General features: G+C 41.7%; 1 long non-coding RNA gene across 1 annotated transcript in view; it reads left to right on the top strand.

Moving 5' to 3' along the window:
* Nucleotides 1-21,713, top strand: part of LOC121595444 — a 57,694-nt gene that overhangs the window by 34,073 nt on the left and 1,908 nt on the right. Inside the window, exon 4 of the long non-coding RNA XR_006005166.1 lies at nucleotides 21,540-21,681. This is a non-coding gene — a long non-coding RNA (uncharacterized LOC121595444). The remainder of the gene's footprint in view (nucleotides 1-21,539; nucleotides 21,682-21,713) is intronic.

The raw sequence follows: 21,713 nt of genomic DNA, 5'->3' as shown, positions 1-21,713 counted from the left end.
TTCAAGTACTAAATACACGTCGCTTGAGATTATAACACCTTCCGAACTTACGTTGACAATTATGCAAAAAGTTAGGGATAACATAAAGAAGAAACAAGAAAAAGACATTTGCTCTTACAACAAGAATAAAAAGAACGGGTTATAACAACCAAATCAAAGGCGTTTATGAAAACGAAGCGTAGAGTTAAACTAGCAAAACCTTACAAAAAGGTTGACATTCAACGAGTCAACAGAACGACAATAACCACCAAACAGGGAAAAAGGATTCATAAGAATGATTTAAAAGTTATATATGAATAATTGTACTCCACAGATTCCTATGCCATGCCGAGGCACAAAATATATCGATGAATAACCTGGATAACGTCCCCATACTAGCTTTCCATAGAGGCGAAGCGAGAATATCTAATGGAAATAATTACTATATTCACCGTTTCAATATTTCCGATATAAGACAGAATATCAAACTACTTTCAAGGGAATTTAGCTTTTTAGAACGGAACCAGCTCTCAAGGATTATAGAAGAGGAACTTGAAAACGTATTTGAAATGTTAAAAATTACTACACCAATTCGTAGAAGCAAAAGATGGGACACAATAGGCACTGTCTGGAAGCTTATCGCAGGAAACCCAGACGCAAACGATTTAAAACTAATAAATTCAACAATGAATGATTTAATTAAAAATAATAATAACCAAGTTAGGTTTAACAAAGATCTTACAATGCAATTAACAGAAATGTTACTCCGTGTGAAAGATGCTCTACAATTATACAAGGATTCATCAGCGGAATTTCATTCGTTGTATATCTTGATGAACCTCAAATATCTTTCTGAAAAATTAGGACTAATTACAGATAGCATCGCCCTAGCTAAGCTTGGAATCACTAATCCACGTATACTCAATAGTAAAGAAGCAGATTTAATAATGATTGACATTAGAAAGCAAAACATAACGGTGCATACGATATCCGAGGCGTTGACATGTACAAAGACGAAAATAGCGACCAATAACAATGAATTATTGTTTATAATAAGTTGTCCTAGATTAAGCGAAAACATACTAACCAAATCCAAGTCTATGGCATAAATAACATAGGAAAACAGATCCACGTTCCTCATCCCTATTACCTTTCCCATAAATCGCAAATGTTTACCGTCGCATCACTGGATAAGGACTTTTATAATACGGAAGATCTACAAGAAGACAACTCCTCATGCATACCGGCAATTATGAAGGGACAACCAGCATCTTGCGATTTTGTATCGAATCCACCAACACAAGAAGTTTTGACTTAAGATAAAAGTCACTTGCTCATCAGTTCATCCGTTTGGTTCACATTTGATACTACGTGTGGCATACAAAAGAGAAACCTTACTGGCTCGTTCATCGTCACATATGAAGATTGTAATATTTTCTTCAATAACAAAACTATTTCAAGCAACACGATTAGTTTTCCGGGGTCACCGATCAATCTTCCAATCTATGACATAGAAGTGATGCAACAGGACAAAATCGTCAATTTGAGTCTGGAGCATCTACATGAACTACATAAAGAATTAAGAACGGAGATGAATCAAATCCATTTGGAATCCCACAGCATCACATGGAAAACGTGGTCGATATCTAGCCTGATAAGCACTCCGTTTATAATATTGATCGCCGTCGGTGAATACATTGTGTCAACCATATGTAAGGATAGAACAGATATCAACATCAATACACAACCAGCATTACAAACATCGGCAATCTATAGACCGCCAACTATGAAGGAATGCCTTCGTACGGAGCCTCAGATTTAAGGAGGGGCAAGTTATCGGAACAACGCAGAATCATAGATACAGTTATCAAAGCTGTTCAACGGTATCAGTCCCAAACCAACAAAGCATCGTCATCCGGTCGATCGAGCGTCCGTACTAGTGATGGGTAAATACAATTTTTTTCCGGAGTCGGATTGATCCGACTCCGGCACCCCTCGGAGTCGGACTCGGAGTTGCTCCGGAATGTTTAGCGGGGGGGGGGGGGGGGGGGGGGTGCGTACGGGAAAACCCTCGGACTCATCGACTCCGAGGCCGGATCACTCCGGATCACTCCGGATTACTCCGGATCACTCCGGATTACTCCGGATCACTCCGGATCACTCTGGATTACTCCGGATCACTCCGGATTACTCCGGATCACTCCGGATTACTCCGGATCTCTCCGGCTCACTCCGGATCACTCCGGATCCGGAATGACTGTCCATTACCGTTTAGAAAATTCTTGATGAGTTCATTGACTTTCAAGTCGTACATCTTATACGTACGAAAACTGATCCGGACTGATCCGGAGTGATCCGGAGTGATCCGGAGTAATCCGGAGTGATCCGGAGTAATCCGGAGTGATCCGGAGTAATCCGGAGTGATCCGGAGTAATCCGGAGTGATCCGGAGTAATCTGGAGTGATCCGGAGTAATCCGGAGTGATCCGGAGTAATCTGGAGTGATCCGGAGTAATCCGGAGTGATCCGGAGTAATCCGGAGTGATCCGGAGTGATCCGGAGTAATCCGGAGTGATCCGGAGTGATCCGGAGTGATCCGGACTGATCCGGACTGATCCGGAGTCGAATCCAGTTATGATCCGGAGCCGGAGTCATATTTTGCGCACCGGAGTCGGAGTTGATCCATGACTCCACTCCGGATTACCCATCACTAGTCCGTACCTGATTCTGCATCCCTTCAATGGTATCAATCCTAAACCAGCATAGCATCGTCATCCGGTCGATCGAGCGTCCGTACCTGATTCTGCATCCCTTCAACGGTATCAGCCCTAAACCAACATAGCATCGTCATCCGGTCGATCGAGCGTCCGTACCTGATTCTGCATCCCTTCAACGGTATCAGCCCTAAACCAACACAAGATCGTCATCCGGACGATCACCATTATCTACGTCCTTTCTCTATATCCTTCCTTTTATCACCCGTTCCCTTTGGAACACGAAACTTATATTTAAATCTGAATAAAGCAAAAGGACGGGACTCTCAGCCTAACGGCCTTAGAAGAAGGAAGCTTTCGTTTCTCTTAACTTCTCTAAAATCCGAAGTGACAGTTTCGCTAACTCGCGCAACTCAGCTTCCATGCTGTTGTCGTCGCTGACATTAGACCCCAGATAGGTGAATGGTGGGACGACTTCAAAAGTGCGTTCACCTATCTGTACATCACGCCTACGTAGATTTTGATTATTTATTGGTAGGGCCGTTGATGTTGCCACCATCAGTTTGGTCTTTGCCTCGTTTATCTGCAATCTGAGGCTCTCTGCCGCCTGCTCAATCCCTTGGTAGGCTTCTGTTACATAGGAGAGCCGCAGACCAATGATGTCTATATCATCAGCGTATGCCAGGATCTGGGTTGACTTATAGAAGATGGTTCCCGTAGTCTCCACCCTCGAGTCGCGGATGGCCCTCTCTAGCGCCAAGTTGAATAGGAGACAGGCAAGCCCGTCCCCCTGGCGTAGACCCTTGGTGGTAGCAAAAGGTCCTGAGAGTTTTCCATCCACCCTCACCTGGCATGTGACGTTGGTCATAGTCATTCTAACTAGCCTTATCAGTTTGGCCGGGATTCCAAATGAGCTCATAGCGTCGTACAGTTTTACCCTGGCTATGCTATCGTATGCGGCTTTGAAGTCCATGAAGAGATGGTATGTGTCGTTTCTGTATTCAGCCATCTTCTCCAAGATCTGCCGCATGGTGAAGATCTGATCAGTGGTTGATTTTTCGTTTCGGAATCCTCTGTGATAGTTTCGTACTATCTCTTCGACGTGCGGGACAAGGCGATCCTGAAGGATCAGGGAGAATATTTTATAGGCGGTATTCAACATCGTAATACCCTTGTAGTTGTTGCAGTCCAACCTGTCTCCCTTCTTGTATACGGGGTAGATGATGCCGAGATTCCAATCACAAGGCATCGATTCGCTATCCCACACCTTAGTAACTATTTGATGAATCTCGTTTTCTAGTCGTGCACCTCCATTCTTGACCAGCTCAGCTGCAATTCCGTCGGTTCCGGGTGCCTTGTTATTTTTCAGCCGACGGATAGCCTTTCGTGTTTCTTCTATGCTAGGTGGCAGTAGCATGACACTATCTGCTAGTGGCGCTTCTAGCTGTTCGTTTAACTGGTCGTTGAGTAATTCATCAAAGTACTGAGCCCACCGCGAGAGGACCTCTGGCTGGTTACTAACCAGATCTCCATCCTTGTTGCGACAGCAGGTTACCTTAGGTACAACGTTGTTTCGGTGACCTGCTATCGCTTGGTAAAACTTTCGTGTCGGTCCGTACGCCTCCCTGGTTTGCTCGAGTTCCCGCATGTTTTGATCTTCCAAAGCATGCATCTTGGAACTTATCAAATCACTACAGCTTCATCACTAGAGCTTATCAAAGTTAATTTGTTAGATGTATTGATCTTGCAACCTGTTTTTAATTTACTAGCTTTAAGGACGGATACGGTTGCTCCTGTATCTATGATGAGTGTGCTATAGATTTCCTTTGCAATTTCTATTTTAATTTTAACAAAATTATTTGCATCAGTGTTTATGGTTAATATAGGGTATTTTCTGATGATTTAGAGTGGGTGTTGAGACGTTATCAACAACACTCTTTCTTTCGCCCGCAGTTAATTATTATTAATAAAAACAAGCGTTTTTAAGCTTCCTTTGAGTTAGAATTTTATTAGGAGACGCTAAAAAATCCGTCACTTGTCTCGGGCTAAGGCGAAAGAGTGAACTTTCTTCTCTCCCGTAGCCCCGATCGTGAGCCTTTGGGAGTACTCGGCCCGATCAGTGTTGGACGTTGTCCACACTAAGCATTTACCGCGTCGCCCTCTGTCGGCAATTACAGGGAACAACATCTTCTGTGCGAATCGGTTGTTAATAATTATTAACAGTGGGCTAAACAAAATTCTGTTCTTCTGCTGTAACTGTATTATAAATATGCGCTCGAATATTTTGCCTCTGACTTGAATGTACGTACTGATTTCTATTGGAAATATTTTGTCGATTGGCTGTTGATTTCTGTTGTTGTCAGTATTGTTATTGTTGTTATATCTGAAGTTATTATTATTTCGGTTGTTGTTTTGTCCATATCTTACGGGTAGGAACCTGGGTGGGTTTTGTGTTTGAAACCTATTATTATTTGGGAATTAGTTGAAATTGGTACTTCCCTGGTTGTTGTTTCCATATCCTCTATTGTTCCTGGTAGCGTTTGAATATAGGATCCTTTTCTGATCATTCCTTCCCTTTTTAGTTTCGTCTTCTAGTTCCAACTTTACTGCTTGCTCTACTGCTTCATGCAAGGTTTCAAATTTACTCGATCTAATTATATTTTTGGTCTCGTCATCCTTAAGTCCATAACTCAATGTACTGATTCCTGATTTAGTTGCCTTTTTTTCTGGCTACTACTGACGTTATCTCTTCTGCAATGTATGCTTCTTCTAGTTGTTGTGTTAAATTTTCAATAACGCTTCCAAAATCTTCTATCATTCCCGTCTGTTTAGTATTGTCCATTTTCGATACTACGATCTCTGGTGTTACCTTTATGCTGCACCTATCTTGTAATTTGCTCACTATACAGGGTTTTCCTAGCCAATCGGGCGTCGTCAAAGCGTTATCGGTCGGCGTAAATACTTTTTCGGGCGACGTAAACCCTCAATTGGGCACTGTCATTTCTATTCGAGCCTTGTGAAGTATGAATCGTGCAAAGTACAGAATGAAAGCGTCCTACTCTTGAAGGTGTCAAATCGGTAGCCTCGATGTATTTGATCCATTAAGTTGTTTAAAAATATGTATTTTGCATGTTGTTTAACTAAGTATGTATTATTTAAGAAATTCAACCAAATTTAATCACCAAACATACATTATTATTTAAAAAATATAAAACCAAATTGCATTTTATGGGCTTGAATTAAAAATTTAAAATAGGGAATTTGAAAATTTTTTATTTGTAATTTAACTTAAAAATAGTGAATTTTTACAGATCAGTAAAACTATTCGCAAAAAAGTATTGTTTTACTAATGGAAATAATTACTATATTCACCGTTTCAATATTTCCGATATAAGACAGAATATCAAACTACTTTCAAGGGAATTTAGCTTTTTAGAACGGAACCAGCTCTCAAGGATTATAGAAGAGGAACTTGAAAACGTATTTGAAATGTTAAAAATTACTACACCAATTCGTAGAAGCAAAAGATGGGACACAATAGGCACTGTCTGGAAGCTTATCGCAGGAAACCCAGACGCAAACGATTTAAAACTAATAAATTCAACAATGAATGATTTAATTAAAAATAATAATAACCAAGTTAGGTTTAACAAAGATCTTACAATGCAATTAACAGAAATGTTACTCCGTGTGAAAGATGCTCTACAATTATACAAGGATTCATCAGCGGAATTTCATTCGTTGTATATCTTGATGAACCTCAAATATCTTTCTGAAAAATTAGGACTAATTACAGATAGCATCGCCCTAGCTAAGCTTGGAATCACTAATCCACGTATACTCAATAGTAAAGAAGCAGATTTAATAATGATTGACATTAGAAAGCAAAACATAACGGTGCATACGATATCCGAGGCGTTGACATGTACAAAGACGAAAATAGCGACCAATAACAATGAATTATTGTTTATAATAAGTTGTCCTAGATTAAGCGAAAACATACTAACCAAATCCAAGTCTATGGCATAAATAACATAGGAAAACAGATCCACGTTCCTCATCCCTATTACCTTTCCCATAAATCGCAAATGTTTACCGTCGCATCACTGGATAAGGACTTTTATAATACGGAAGATCTACAAGAAGACAACTCCTCATGCATACCGGCAATTATGAAGGGACAACCAGCATCTTGCGATTTTGTATCGAATCCACCAACACAAGAAGTTTTGACTTAAGATAAAAGTCACTTGCTCATCAGTTCATCCGTTTGGTTCACATTTGATACTACGTGTGGCATACAAAAGAGAAACCTTACTGGCTCGTTCATCGTCACATATGAAGATTGTAATATTTTCTTCAATAACAAAACTATTTCAAGCAACACGATTAGTTTTCCGGGGTCACCGATCAATCTTCCAATCTATGACATAGAAGTGATGCAACAGGACAAAATCGTCAATTTGAGTCTGGAGCATCTACATGAACTACATAAAGAATTAAGAACGGAGATGAATCAAATCCATTTGGAATCCCACAGCATCACATGGAAAACGTGGTCGATATCTAGCCTGATAAGCACTCCGTTTATAATATTGATCGCCGTCGGTGAATACATTGTGTCAACCATATGTAAGGATAGAACAGATATCAACATCAATACACAACCAGCATTACAAACATCGGCAATCTATAGACCGCCAACTATGAAGGAATGCCTTCGTACGGAGCCTCAGATTTAAGGAGGGGCAAGTTATCGGAACAACGCAGAATCATAGATACAGTTATCAAAGCTGTTCAACGGTATCAGTCCCAAACCAACAAAGCATCGTCATCCGGTCGATCGAGCGTCCGTACTAGTGATGGGTAAATACAATTTTTTTCCGGAGTCGGATTGATCCGACTCCGGCACCCCTCGGAGTCGGACTCGGAGTTGCTCCGGAATGTTTAGCGGGGGGGGGGGGGGGGGGGGTGCGTACGGGAAAACCCTCGGACTCATCGACTCCGAGGCCGGATCACTCCGGATCACTCCGGATTACTCCGGATCACTCCGGATTACTCCGGATCACTCCGGATCACTCTGGATTACTCCGGATCACTCCGGATTACTCCGGATCACTCCGGATTACTCCGGATCTCTCCGGCTCACTCCGGATCACTCCGGATCCGGAATGACTGTCCATTACCGTTTAGAAAATTCTTGATGAGTTCATTGACTTTCAAGTCGTACATCTTATACGTACGAAAACTGATCCGGACTGATCCGGAGTGATCCGGAGTGATCCGGAGTAATCCGGAGTGATCCGGAGTAATCCGGAGTGATCCGGAGTAATCCGGAGTGATCCGGAGTAATCCGGAGTGATCCGGAGTAATCTGGAGTGATCCGGAGTAATCCGGAGTGATCCGGAGTAATCTGGAGTGATCCGGAGTAATCCGGAGTGATCCGGAGTAATCCGGAGTGATCCGGAGTGATCCGGAGTAATCCGGAGTGATCCGGAGTGATCCGGAGTGATCCGGACTGATCCGGACTGATCCGGAGTCGAATCCAGTTATGATCCGGAGCCGGAGTCATATTTTGCGCACCGGAGTCGGAGTTGATCCATGACTCCACTCCGGATTACCCATCACTAGTCCGTACCTGATTCTGCATCCCTTCAATGGTATCAATCCTAAACCAGCATAGCATCGTCATCCGGTCGATCGAGCGTCCGTACCTGATTCTGCATCCCTTCAACGGTATCAGCCCTAAACCAACATAGCATCGTCATCCGGTCGATCGAGCGTCCGTACCTGATTCTGCATCCCTTCAACGGTATCAGCCCTAAACCAACACAAGATCGTCATCCGGACGATCACCATTATCTACGTCCTTTCTCTATATCCTTCCTTTTATCACCCGTTCCCTTTGGAACACGAAACTTATATTTAAATCTGAATAAAGCAAAAGGACGGGACTCTCAGCCTAACGGCCTTAGAAGAAGGAAGCTTTCGTTTCTCTTAACTTCTCTAAAATCCGAAGTGACAGTTTCGCTAACTCGCGCAACTCAGCTTCCATGCTGTTGTCGTCGCTGACATTAGACCCCAGATAGGTGAATGGTGGGACGACTTCAAAAGTGCGTTCACCTATCTGTACATCACGCCTACGTAGATTTTGATTATTTATTGGTAGGGCCGTTGATGTTGCCACCATCAGTTTGGTCTTTGCCTCGTTTATCTGCAATCTGAGGCTCTCTGCCGCCTGCTCAATCCCTTGGTAGGCTTCTGTTACATAGGAGAGCCGCAGACCAATGATGTCTATATCATCAGCGTATGCCAGGATCTGGGTTGACTTATAGAAGATGGTTCCCGTAGTCTCCACCCTCGAGTCGCGGATGGCCCTCTCTAGCGCCAAGTTGAATAGGAGACAGGCAAGCCCGTCCCCCTGGCGTAGACCCTTGGTGGTAGCAAAAGGTCCTGAGAGTTTTCCATCCACCCTCACCTGGCATGTGACGTTGGTCATAGTCATTCTAACTAGCCTTATCAGTTTGGCCGGGATTCCAAATGAGCTCATAGCGTCGTACAGTTTTACCCTGGCTATGCTATCGTATGCGGCTTTGAAGTCCATGAAGAGATGGTATGTGTCGTTTCTGTATTCAGCCATCTTCTCCAAGATCTGCCGCATGGTGAAGATCTGATCAGTGGTTGATTTTTCGTTTCGGAATCCTCTGTGATAGTTTCGTACTATCTCTTCGACGTGCGGGACAAGGCGATCCTGAAGGATCAGGGAGAATATTTTATAGGCGGTATTCAACATCGTAATACCCTTGTAGTTGTTGCAGTCCAACCTGTCTCCCTTCTTGTATACGGGGTAGATGATGCCGAGATTCCAATCACAAGGCATCGATTCGCTATCCCACACCTTAGTAACTATTTGATGAATCTCGTTTTCTAGTCGTGCACCTCCATTCTTGACCAGCTCAGCTGCAATTCCGTCGGTTCCGGGTGCCTTGTTATTTTTCAGCCGACGGATAGCCTTTCGTGTTTCTTCTATGCTAGGTGGCAGTAGCATGACACTATCTGCTAGTGGCGCTTCTAGCTGTTCGTTTAACTGGTCGTTGAGTAATTCATCAAAGTACTGAGCCCACCGCGAGAGGACCTCTGGCTGGTTACTAACCAGATCTCCATCCTTGTTGCGACAGCAGGTTACCTTAGGTACAACGTTGTTTCGGTGACCTGCTATCGCTTGGTAAAACTTTCGTGTCGGTCCGTACGCCTCCCTGGTTTGCTCGAGTTCCCGCATGTTTTGATCTTCCAAAGCATGCATCTTGGAACTTATCAAATCACTACAGCTTCATCACTAGAGCTTATCAAAGTTAATTTGTTAGATGTATTGATCTTGCAACCTGTTTTTAATTTACTAGCTTTAAGGACGGATACGGTTGCTCCTGTATCTATGATGAGTGTGCTATAGATTTCCTTTGCAATTTCTATTTTAATTTTAACAAAATTATTTGCATCAGTGTTTATGGTTAATATAGGGTATTTTCTGATGATTTAGAGTGGGTGTTGAGACGTTATCAACAACACTCTTTCTTTCGCCCGCAGTTAATTATTATTAATAAAAACAAGCGTTTTTTAAGCTTCCTTTGAGTTAGAATTTTATTAGGAGACGCTAAAAAATCCGTCACTTGTCTCGGGCTAAGGCGAAAGAGTGAACTTTCTTCTCTCCCGTAGCCCCGATCGTGAGCCTTTGGGAGTACTCGGCCCGATCAGTGTTGGACGTTGTCCACACTAAGCATTTACCGCGTCGCCCTCTGTCGGCAATTACAGGGAACAACATCTTCTGTGCGAATCGGTTGTTAATAATTATTAACAGTGGGCTAAACAAAATTCTGTTCTTCTGCTGTAACTGTATTATAAATATGCGCTCGAATATTTTGCCTCTGACTTGAATGTACGTACTGATTTCTATTGGAAATATTTTGTCGATTGGCTGTTGATTTCTGTTGTTGTCAGTATTGTTATTGTTGTTATATCTGAAGTTATTATTATTTCGGTTGTTGTTTTGTCCATATCTTACGGGTAGGAACCTGGGTGGGTTTTGTGTTTGAAACCTATTATTATTTGGGAATTAGTTGAAATTGGTACTTCCCTGGTTGTTGTTTCCATATCCTCTATTGTTCCTGGTAGCGTTTGAATATAGGATCCTTTTCTGATCATTCCTTCCCTTTTTAGTTTCGTCTTCTAGTTCCAACTTTACTGCTTGCTCTACTGCTTCATGCAAGGTTTCAAATTTACTCGATCTAATTATATTTTTGGTCTCGTCATCCTTAAGTCCATAACTCAATGTACTGATTCCTGATTTAGTTGCCTTTTTTTCTGGCTACTACTGACGTTATCTCTTCTGCAATGTATGCTTCTTCTAGTTGTTGTGTTAAATTTTCAATAACGCTTCCAAAATCTTCTATCATTCCCGTCTGTTTAGTATTGTCCATTTTCGATACTACGATCTCTGGTGTTACCTTTATGCTGCACCTATCTTGTAATTTGCTCACTATACAGGGTTTTCCTAGCCAATCGGGCGTCGTCAAAGCGTTATCGGTCGGCGTAAATACTTTTTCGGGCGACGTAAACCCTCAATTGGGCACTGTCATTTCTATTCGAGCCTTGTGAAGTATGAATCGTGCAAAGTACAGAATGAAAGCGTCCTACTCTTGAAGGTGTCAAATCGGTAGCCTCGATGTATTTGATCCATTAAGTTGTTTAAAAATATGTATTTTGCATGTTGTTTAACTAAGTATGTATTATTTAAGAAATTCAACCAAATTTAATCACCAAACATACATTATTATTTAAAAAATATAAAACCAAATTGCATTTTATGGGCTTGAATTAAAAATTTAAAATAGGGAATTTGAAAATTTTTATTTGTAATTTAACTTAAAAATAGTGAATTTTTACAGATCAGTAAAACTATTCGCAAAAAAGTATTGTTTTACAACTAGAAAGTAAGAAAATATAAAGTAGTCCGCATTCATTCTGCACTATGCCCGATTCATACTTCACAGAAAATAGAAATGACAGTGCCCAATTGAGGGTTTACGCCGCCCGAAAAAGTATTTACGGCTACCGATAACGTTTTGACGACGCCCGATTGGCTAAGTAAACCCTGTATCTTCGATTGATGTTGGAGTTTCCCCTACGACAATTCGCACTTTTCCTGTAAGAAATCCTAATACTAGTTCTATTATTGATTCTTTATTTTCTGGCTTTACTATTCTCTTTAGTACGTTTAAGTTTGATACCACACCTTTCAAATCTCTCTCATTACCATCATACTTTGATATGAGAAACGTAGTGATTTTTTCAATTCCATCACGTCGGCCATTTTAGGTTTTTTTATGCAGCTTTAGTATAGCTAATATGACCTGAACTAAGGCTTTAAATGATAATCTAGTGGTTATTAAAAGTGTTAAATTGATATTTTTATCCTCTGAGCTATTTGTAGAAAAATCAGTCATTTTGAATAACTTTAAATGTTTCTTCAGCTTTAATTCTTAATTTAAGAAATTTTAGAACATATATTTAAAAAAAACAGGATCCTAATCAAAGAACTTGTGCAAGAACACAAGTTCTTGCACAAATCAAATCAAATTGTGTTCTTGCACAAGTTCTTTGATTAGGATCCTGGCTTGTACCTGTATTCGCTCTTTTCGCTCTGTATTTGTATTTATGTGTGTATTGTGCACAGCTGTTCTTGGGGCGTTGTGGCTTTTAATCTGAGGGCGGATCTTCGTTTATCTCGCACCTTTTTTTTTGTCGCTGCGTTTCTTTGCTGTAATGGAAGAGAATATTGGAGGAAGAGCGTAATCATTTAGGTTTTCATACTTTACCGGCGTTGCGTTGGATCCATCGTCAATGTTTTGGGTTATCTTGGTTGCACGTACCTGCCTACGCTATGAGTGAACAAAATACTATTCAATGCGTTCTTGTTTCTTGCCATCAACCTCTACGCAAAATAAGTGGCCGAGAAAGTCTTGGAGATCGAAAGGATTCTTTGAGTTCGCTAGAAGGTCTCGAGAAGAAAAACCCTAGCGCGCTCGCATGTCAATTTGTCTTTGTTTACTTCTCCATCTGAGAATCATGAATATGGCCATTTAGGGCCAAGCTACTAGCGAAGGATAAATTAAAAAAAAAAACACCGGAATCGCTGCCGAATTACTCCACAATAATCAGAAGTAGTGAAAGGTAGATGCAATCTCGGTAATGTTTGGTGTCATCTGTTGTAGCCGACCAGGACTGGCTGGTTGCGTTAGTCGGTAACTTGAGCCGTCGTATTCGTTGGATCCATCCGAAGCCGATTCCAAACAGCCTGTGACGGCTGCGGATGGCTTCGGACGGTTCCAGGCGAATGCGTTGATGGGCAAAGGTAGTCATTCAAACTTTCCGAGTTTTACGTACAAACGGCCGTAAATACAAAGGGTACCGTTGCGCAAAAAGTTTTTTGATTGATTCAAATGATCATCAGCGAAGACCTACCGGCTTTTTAATAAGAGCAGCATGTATGAAAATTGAGCAAGCTATAGCAAGCGCGATATTCTTGCTCTTCGTATGTATGGCTCTTCTCTTATCCCCACTCTCTCAGCTACACTCTCTCCATGTGTTGTCACGCTCCTTGTTTTATATCACTATTTCTCTTTCTTTGTCACCGCTCATTATAGCATCCTCGCTCTCCGTATGTGTTGCTGTTTGCTTCCTCCATAGCTTCTCACCCGCTTTTTGGCAACACCTCTTACTTTCTTCTATTTCTTCCTCATCCTTTGTTACTCCTCGCCATGGCATTCTCGCTCTCCTTATGTGTTGCTCTTCGCTTCCCCCTTTATTTCATTCCTCTCTCTCTGAATAAATAGAGCTTCTCGCTCGCCGCAACCTGTTTCTCGCTACCTCACACCCCGTTTGCCATAGAAATAATTCCCCACTGTTATATGGGTACCCTACGGACAAAGAGCGGGTAATTTTTATCATGGTATGCGTAAAAACCTAGAGTTAGGCCGATGGAAGATTTCCTAGGCTTAAAAAAGGGGGCGGGAACGGGTACCACGGTTCTCTCCCGCTCCCATATAAAATATACGGTGCGCTCTCTCAATGCTCGCGCCCATGCGCGAGCATCCTTTCGTGTGGTTGTGTTAGTTTCTTTCGTGTTGCGCTGTGTGCGTTTCTTTCGTTCAGCGATCGCTCACACTCGCTGCGTATTTTTTTGTTATCTAAAGCTAAACAAGAAAACAAACACGCGTCTATCTTTTTTCAACACTTTATTCAAACATTTACAGAACTTTACACGATTTCACACATTTACATACATAATATCAAACTAAAATAAAATCGATCGCTCCATCGATGCAAACGTTGAAGTGGCCGAATATCTGCGTAGATCTTGTTATAAACATAAAAAAGGTACGAAATGAAGCTGCGCGATGTACATAACATGCATTACGAATCATTCGCGCAGCTTCACTTCAATGCGCACAACACTTGAACACTTTACAAAATCATAACACCAATCGTCCAGGACTTAGGCTGACGCACGTGCGGCCGCTCGCTGCCGATCCTTGAGCTGTACTGACGATTTCATGTGGTCGCAAGAACGTGAGCACACAGAGGAACTTTCGGTGCAGTAGTGCAAGCGAGACACCCATATCGGCACGGCGCTGTGAGCAGATCAAACTGAGCGAGCTGGCCGAAAATGAACGCACACATTTCCACATGTGTAACTGTGTTAGTGCCAAAACTGTGTCGAAACCAAAACGCGCTCTCGCCTCCGTGTATTTCACACCGATTCTCCGCTTAACTCTAGGTTTTTACACACACCATGATAAAATATCCTGCTCGTTGTTTGTAGGGTAGTCATTCCTTTTTCATATTGGCAGGTATTATTGAATCCGTCCGTAGCGGCGGCGTACGGCGATCATTTGTAAATGAATTTATAACAGTCAAATGACAGTATACCACACCTGTTAGCATGCGTAGTTCAGTGCTTTGTCGTCATAACTACGATCAAAGATACCGTTGATCGGTTTTCAGAATCGGTAATGAAATTATCATTCAGTTTAAAGTGCAAACATTACGTGCGTGTGCTATAATCATTTCGCCTTTACACTTAAAATGTTTTTCATTATGTTTACCGATGACGTCGAAATACAGGAAAAAAGAGATTTGCGTAACAAACGTAGTGATTTACGGAAAAATGCATATCCTGTTAAACTATCAGACACAGCATAATTAAAATAAAATTGTGTTTGATTAAAATTTTAACTTCTTTGTTTGTTTGTAGGTTTCTGCAATGTTTCAGGGTTACGTAACCAATTTTCGAAAAAAAAAAATGAGCCTCAATTAGAATGTATTAAAAGTAGTGGAGTGAGTGCAAAAATTAAACTTGCTGCTTGTTTGATTTTCTTCGGAGAGGGCAGATATCACCATGGAACTGGACAAGACTTCCACGTAGCCATGGCACAAACAACTTTTTCAAACACTGCGAGATTTGATACCACCTCTTATCACACTATTGGGCGATTGGATACAATTGAGTATGACAGACGGCCTCAGCACAATTTTTCGATCGAAAAAATTCGATCGATCCGGCTGTCATTTTGGTGTCATTTGACACTCATTTCGCCGCCAAGGTGTTCATTTTACTGGTCTTTTTGAAAACTGGTATACCATGACACTCACGAGCAAAATGAACTATGCTACAAAAATTCGATCGTTCCGCTTTGTATGGCGAAAAATCCGCAACTCATTGAGCTGCGAAAATTTTCGAATATCAGAAAAATGCCATAAATCAAGGTTAATGGTTTTGAAAAACGTTATGTAAAAGCAAGTTGGTAGTTGTTCTGGTTCTTTTTCAATATTTTGGGTGATAAAAAATCATTTATTAAATATTTTAAAAAATGGTTTGCCTACACTAAGTACTGAACTCGATGGGAATCGACTTCATGCAGGTGTATGAAAGAAATAGTTATACTGTCAGTTTTACGTGAGCGCCTATCGAATTTTTCCGATCGAAAAATGATGCTGAGGCCAAGAATCTGAAAGAATGGAGGCAAAACAATATTTGTTTGAAAGGTCAGGAATATCAGACGTGGTGATGTGTGTAGATGGGACCCACATAAGGATAGTAAAACCCAAATATCGCCCCCTTCGCTATATCAATAGAAAAAAATATTACAGCCTCAATGCTATAATTATAAGTGTGCATACAAATATAGGGCATTGTATATGTAGAAAGGGTAAAGGTTCATGAAATTCGTTTATTGACTGTTCGCTTCGACTTCCCGATTGCTACTGCTACCCCTCACACTCTTACACTCGAAGTAAATTTCATTTCGTTCCCAATTGACAAATTATACCAGGGTTGTCGAACCCATTCCCACACGGCCTTTCCTGACCTACATTCGTCCCGAATGTTCCCATGGCTTTAACGCATCCGCAGCACTAGTGGTCACTCTAGGACCTTTCTCACTATCATCTAATTTTCTCACCTCATATCGCCCATATGGCATTTTCTTAGTTATTTCATAAGGACCATAAAACCTTTGCTTAACCTTCTTTCCTGTGACAAATTGTGTTACCGGCAGAGCTACAATATCACTCACTTGATAGATTCGTGTTGGTCTTCTACGAAGATTGTAATACTTCCTGTTCTCTTCCTGTATCTTCTGAATCCCATCCCTTGCACATTTTCGCCATTCATTACGAGTCTCTTGAAAATTATTTCGCAGCTCCTCTGCCAATAGAGTAGTTAATCCTACACTTTCTTTAGTCCTCATTTTCACTCCTAATAGTAATTCAAACGGTGTTGTTTGTATCGCTCTTTGCCAACTATTATTCAATACTTTCTGAACGTCAGTGACATATTTGTGCCATTCTTCTGGATTCTTAATAGAAAGCTTCGTCAGTACCGGTATGATCACACGATGAATTCGTTCGGCTTGACCATTACCTCTAGGAATCCCTGTCGCTATCGTATGTGTCTCTATTCCACGATCTTCACAATATTTTTGAAAAGCTCCTGACGTGAACGCTGCTCCACGGTCAGAAATTATGCGCCTAGGATCTCCGAACATAGTAGCCACTACTTCCAATTTCTTCAAAACTTCCTGCGCTGATGTCGTCTTTGTCGGAAACATCCAGACAAACTTGGTGAACGCATCAATAATAGTCAAAATATAATTATAAGATTTTCGAGTCGAAGGCATGGGTCCCAAATGATCCATATGAAAAGTATCTAACGGTACATCGCCCTTAGGAATTGGCTGTAAATGACCTTTCGCCTTTCCTCGCTTCTTCTCACTCAAAATGCACTCAACACAATTGTTAATACAGTCATTAATCTTTTCTTCAACATTCGGAATGTAATATTCTTCCTTTAACCGCTCCATAGTTTTCTTCACTCCAAAATGTCCTTGTTCATGCGCTCGCCTAACTATTTCTACTTCGATGAAACGTGGTACGTAAATTCTTTTGTGTCCGCCTGTTTCTTTATAAAGTAATCCATTAGCAAATACGAAATTACCACAGTTTCCTCCATGCTCTATAGTGTGTACTATTTCACAACATTTTTCGTCGTCTTTTTGAGCCTTAATCATCTTCTTACAAATCAATACCGATATCTTTAACACACTTACTCGTGATAATGCATCTACATGTTGCATTCTCTCAGCGGGTCGATGTTCAATATCAAAATCAAACTCGGCTAATACGACAAGCCATCTACTAACTCTTGCATTGACTACATTCTTGTTTAGTGCTTGCTTGAATGCCACGCAATCCGTAATGACACTAAACTTTTGACCTAACAAGTAGCATCTAAACTTTTTGAGAGATTTAACCACTGCTAATCCTTCTAATTCAAAGAATGATAATTCTTTTCCGCTGCGTTTGTCAACCGGCTATAAAAATAACATGGATGACACTTCCCTTCATCATCATACTGCATCAAAATCCCTGCCAAGGCGTCTTTGCTTGCATCCGTATGCACTTCTGTTTTACGACCTAATTTAAAAATGTGCAAAACTGGATATTCCGTTAGTATTCGCTTCACTCTCTCAAATGATTCCATTGCACTACGTTCGAAAATAAATTCAACTTCCTTTTTTAACAACATCGATAATGGCCTCATCATATTCGCAAAATCAGGAATAAATTTCCGGAAATAATTGGCTAAACCGTAAAAACGCTGAAGCTGTTTCACATTCGTCGGTACGGGAAAACTTCTTACCTTTTCCACTGCGACGATGGTTCGATTCGCCCTTCGTAGATTTGGTATCCCAGATACTCGACACGTCGTTGCAGGAATACGCATTTCTTCCAATTGAATTTCAGGCCCGCGCTTTGCGCTACATCCAGCACACGCCTGATCGCTGCTAGCCCCTGCTCCTCGTCTCGCGATGAGATGATGACATCATCGACGAACGCCAACATTACTCCTTCATTTATCAAATTACGTAACACTGAACTGATAAATCTCCCGAACGCACTACCACTCGTACAAAGCCCAAACGGTGCACGCATAAATTCGTACTGCCCTTCTGGTGTTACAAAGGCTGTGTACTTTCTACATTATTCCTTTACCGGTACATGGAAGTATGAGTTCTTCAAATCTAAAGTGGTGTACACTCTAGCATCAGCAAGCTGATCAATTTGATCCTCTATATTCGGCATGGGATAGGGATCACGAACGATTCTCTTGTTTATCTCACGATAGTCGATGCACACCCGATGAGAACCGTCTTTTTTCGGAACCACTACCACTGCACTCGCGTATGCACTTTCTGAAGGCCGAATAATATCGTCACGCAACCATTGTTCGATCTGCTCCCGAACAACCTTTCTTTCCAACGGAGCCGACCTACGCGGATTCATCCGAACAACACTATTGTCCTGCACCACAATATTTAGCTCACAATTGGAATTCACTTTTTCAACGGGTACATAATTGTTCACTATATTCGCTACCTCTTGTCGCCACTCACATGGAACATCCAACTCATTACGTTCACATGAAATTTGAAAAATCCACGATGTATTCTCTTCCACGTTTTCACCATTGCCTGTACCACTGGTCTCGCTTTTATCCACTTTTTTACGCTGTATCGTTACGCCCGTATTGTTAATCACAAAATCAACACTTCTAAGGAAATTCATTCCTAATAACATCGGTACCTCAAGTGCCGCATCAGGAACAATGTCAAATCTTACCTCACATTCTGCTTCGCCGACAGTTGCAAAGACAATAGCTTCTCCTGAAGTGTTTGTTACTTTGCCACCCGGACCGCAAAACCTTTGTGTCGTTGGGCTCCACTTCTGCAGATTTTTTGGAATCAGCTTATGCACGTCTGATCGTAACAATGTCACTTCACTACCTGTGTCGACAGCCGCATCGTATTTTTCGCTCGCTATTCTTACTGGAATACTTGGAAGCTTTTTCACCAGTAACACGTTTTGTTGGTTGGTCGCTCGATCATCTTTTGTTGTGCATTTCGACGACACATGTCCAAACTCACCACACTTGAAACATTTCGGTCCGCTGTTCTTACGCACACACTCAGAACTACGATGACCGGTTTCACCACAATTGTAACAACGAACTTTTGTGCTCATCGTCTTTTGTTTGGTGACGATATTCTGCGAAGCACTGAATGTTTTTCGGGTCGCTCCTTTCTGAATAGCACGCTCTCGAAGTTCAATTTTTACTTTTAATGCACTGATCGTACGCACTTCATATAAAGCAGCTCTCTGCGTTTCGTCATCCGTGATTCCATCTATGATGTACTCACATATGCTCTCCTCGTCCAAATCTATCTGTTTAGCAATGCGTTGCATTCTATAGATAAAATCAAGCGCCGTCTCGTCCTTTGCACGTCGACATGTTGCTAGCTGGCGATGAACATCGGAGGGACGCGCTCTTTTCCCAAACTCGACCAAAAGTGCTTTTTTCAATGCCGAAAATGACGTTATGTTGCAAATCGTAAGTAAGTAATTCCGCGCACTGCCGGTCATTTTCTTGCGACACATGATGAATTTTTGGTCATCGGACCATTTTGCCATTCGCGCAACCGCTTCAAATTCATCCATCCACACACAGAAATCGATCGTCTTATCGGAACCGTACGTAGGAATACTTTCCTCTACATCTCTAAATGAATAAGGATGCATTAACGTTCTTACTGACCAATCCATTTCATTTACACCTGATGCCTGTCCCGCATCTTGAATTGATTCTGCATCGACATCATGAAATTGCTCCATGTCAGCCGATCCACTGCTTGATGTTTGCTGTTCATGTTCTACCAATTGCATCGCCATCTCTTCCTTGGTTCCCGTTGCAGGTATAACTTTCAACTCACATAACCGCATAAGTCCCGTGCGCGTATAGTCTTGTATGAGAATCAACACTCTTTCTTCCGCCATTTCGCTTACTTCACCTTTACTTCACGCACACCGAACTTATTTGCTCAACACGCGCGCCGTCTTTTCGGAACGCTTTTTTTTTTTTGATTCACAATCACTCCACCTGCGTTCTTTTGTGCTACTACGAGCGCGCCGTCAAATGCACTCCTCTCATACGCACAAACACATACACGAGAGCGCCTCTGATCTCACACAATGACGTTCATACACGTATCGCACAAACATATCATCAGATAATTGGCACAAAGCGTCTTACTTAAGCGCCTTTCTTATGCCCGCACGCAAACACCATCATGCGCGTTTTGCACACGCATACACACAAACACGTCGTCATACGCGTTCTCGTTTCTTAAGACGTCATACACAACCGGTACCAAGGACATCGTCCTACGCACTTTAGCACACATACAAACACGCCGTCATGCGCGTTTTGAACACATTCACAAACGCTTCCTCTTACGCGCTATCGTCTTTAGAATGCGCGTCGTCATACGCAACCATTAGTACCAAGCACGTCGTCCTACGCACTTTAGCATACATACAAACACATCGTCATGTACGTTTTGAGCACATACACAAACACTTCGTCTTACGCGTTATCGTCTTTAGAATGCGCGTCGTCATACGCACTCCCAACTACCGGTACAAAGAATGTCGTCTTAAGGCCGGGCTACATTGATCGTACTCTCTGGTGTAATTTCAATTTTCACTAGCGCATCTGGCGGCGGCTAGTGGAAGCTTTTTTTGGTCATCGAGGGAATGGTCGTGCCGGATCTCAAATTTAAGTTGTTTTTCCATCGATTTTTGATGCGAAAACGGCTGAAATACTTGCAAAATATGTTTAGCTATCAATTACAAAGCTTTTCCAGTCCAGTTAAAGTAAAAAACATGGAAAAATAACATATTTTCTGGAGCGGCTCCAAATTGTTTGGCAAAATGCTTCGGTTAGCCGCCGCCAGATGCGCTAGTGAAAATCGAAATTACACTTGCGAGTACAATGTAGCCCGGCCTTTATGTTCTTATGCACACATACAAACACGCCGTCATGCGCGTTTTCCTCTACCGTGTAAGCACGTCGTCATACGCACATACACTTATTCCACGATGCGCGTCGTCTTTACGCACAATCGTTTTCGTCTTTTTCACAATCGCGGTTTCGCAGTCTTTTCTCGAATTATTGAATCCATCCCGGTTGAGCCCCCATGTAGAAAGGGTATAGGTTCATCAAATTCGTTTATTGACTGTTCGCTTCGACTTCCCGATTGCTACTGCTACCCCTCACACTCTTACACTTGAAGTAAATTTCATTTCGTTCCCAATTGACAAATTATACCAGGGTTGTCGAACCCATTCCCACATATATATTATAATTATTATAATTTTTTTGCCTTTTAAACAGGTTTGTGATGACAAATATCGCATCAGAGCTGCGGACGCTAGATTTGCAGGATCTCATCATGATGCTTATATTTGGAGTATTAGTCCCATTTGCAAACATTTCAGATATCTACATAGTTATGGAATAACTGACAAGTTGTTGGGTATGTACATATGTATACCAAACATTTGTTTT

This window comes from Anopheles merus, chromosome 3R, assembly GCF_017562075.2.
Source record: "Anopheles merus strain MAF chromosome 3R, AmerM5.1, whole genome shotgun sequence".
Lineage (NCBI taxonomy): Eukaryota > Metazoa > Arthropoda > Insecta > Diptera > Culicidae > Anopheles > Anopheles merus.
This window is presented reverse-complemented; position numbering and strand designations above follow the sequence as displayed.